This window comes from Bison bison, unplaced genomic scaffold (genome assembly GCF_000754665.1).
Source record: "Bison bison bison isolate TAMUID 2011002044 unplaced genomic scaffold, Bison_UMD1.0 scf7180017848248, whole genome shotgun sequence".
In the NCBI taxonomy this organism is placed as follows: domain Eukaryota; kingdom Metazoa; phylum Chordata; class Mammalia; order Artiodactyla; family Bovidae; genus Bison; species Bison bison.
In genome coordinates, this window is record NW_011478821.1 from 11588 (window position 1) to 13452 (window position 1865).

The following is a 1865-nucleotide window of genomic DNA, read 5'->3' on the forward strand; positions in this document are numbered from 1 at the left end:
TGCTCGTTATGTACCAGTCATAAGCATCAGATCTCTTTTCTTTGAAGATATCTTGTTCTTGTTTCCTTGGGAAGCAAGATCTTTATTGGAATATTTGTGCACATTCTTGATAGCTAACTGTCTAAAACACACAAGGCTATTTCCATTTAAATTCCTGTTTGACTAGTTTTAGTCTCTTCAGTGTTTTAGTTCTAAAATTTAAATTAATTAAAACTAAATAAAGTTAAACTGTTAGTCCCCAGTCTCAGTAGCCACATCTGAAATGCTCAGTAGTCACGTGTGTCTAGTGCAAATCTTCTCCACCTCAGTGCTCATGACTTTTGGGGCCAAATAGCTGTCTGTGGTGGGAGCTCTCCAGTGCACTGTAAGATGGTTAACAGCATCCGTGGCCTTGGCCTCCTATGTGCCGGTCGCAGCCTCTCACCCAGTTGTGACAGCCAAAAACGTCTCCACATATTGCCAAGTGTTTCCTAGAGGGCACGTGTGTCCCACATGGAGGACCACTAAGCTAGTGGCCCCTGCATTGGGCAGCACAGATAATAGGCTATTTACATCCTCACAGATGGGTGATCCCCTGGAGAAGGAAATGGCAACCCACTCCAGTATTCTTGCCTGGAGAATCCCATGGACGGAGGAGCCTGGTGGGCTTCAGTCCATGGGGTCACAAAGAGTCAGACACGACAGAGCGACTTATCATATATCTACACAGAACATTCTGTCGGACGGCCTGATCTATAGGTCATCCTCCTGTTGACATCTTTGCAATTAGAACTCTGTCCCTACTGAGAGTTCGGAGATTTTAAAGTTCTTAATATTTGCGAATTCTATTACGTGAGCAAATTAAGTGAACAGTAGTTACTGTGTCAATGGTGGTGTTGGTGGTCTGAAAGAATTCATTTTCTCTAGAAGGGGTTTTGCATGCCTGTTGGTTCTAAGTCTGTTTCCTTTTGATTCAGATCCTGGTTTCACTTGCTGAACTTGGGCATGTGCTTCACACCTTCTATGCCGACTCTTCTCATGTGGTTGTCTGAGTTCGACTGCTCTGACAAGATACTTCAGACTGAGTGACTTAAAGAGCAGATATTGATTTCTGATGGTTCCAGAGGCCAGAACTCCAAGGTCAAGGCACTGGAAGTCCATTATGAGCCTTCTGACTGTGTCTTGACATGGTGTTGTTGTTTGGTGGGGGGCTCTGGTCTCTGGTGTCTCTTTCTTTAAAGACAGTGGTCCCTTCATGGGGCCCCACCCTCATGACTTCATCTAAATCTAATAACCCCCTAAAGGACCCATTTCCAAACAACATCCCATTGGGGATTGGGATTCACCCCAAGAATTTGGGCGGACGTGAACATTCAGTCCATAGCAGTGACCATTGGGCTAAATTGTCCGAGGACAGCAACAATGCCTGCTGCACAGTCAGCCTTCAGCAAATGACGGGAATCCATGTGGCTACAATTCTTGGTAAACAGGGGCAGTGTGCTACTCTCTTGGCATCCTGTGTGTAGATGCAGTGACCGCGTGTCAGATGTATCATTCTTTATAAGGAGGGAACATGGAATGTGAGTGTTTGCCAAAGGTAATGACCTCAGCCTCACATAAAGGGTAATCAAACCCTGTTGCCAAGATAGTACAAGGATCCCCAAGGGCTTGTCTCCCAGTTTCTGCTCATGTTAACATCCTTCAGGGCCACCGTTCATGTGTCAAAAGTGAGACGCTAACAGCAGCTCAGGACTTCTAACTCCTATTCAGAGTTTTCCAGTTTTTCCATTAAGATACCCTCTTCTGTCTAGGATCCAGTTCAGACCAGCATGCTGCATTTAGGTTTCTCCTCACTTTAAACATCTACTTTCTTTAAAGACTGGCAC

The 1865-nt window shown here is 45.1% G+C and overlaps 1 protein-coding gene across 1 annotated transcript in view; it reads left to right on the top strand.

The window, feature by feature from the left end:
* LOC104992026 (protein WWC2-like) overlaps nt 1-1865 on the top strand; it is an 11132-nt gene that overhangs the window by 1272 nt on the left and 7995 nt on the right. The window lies entirely within an intron of this gene.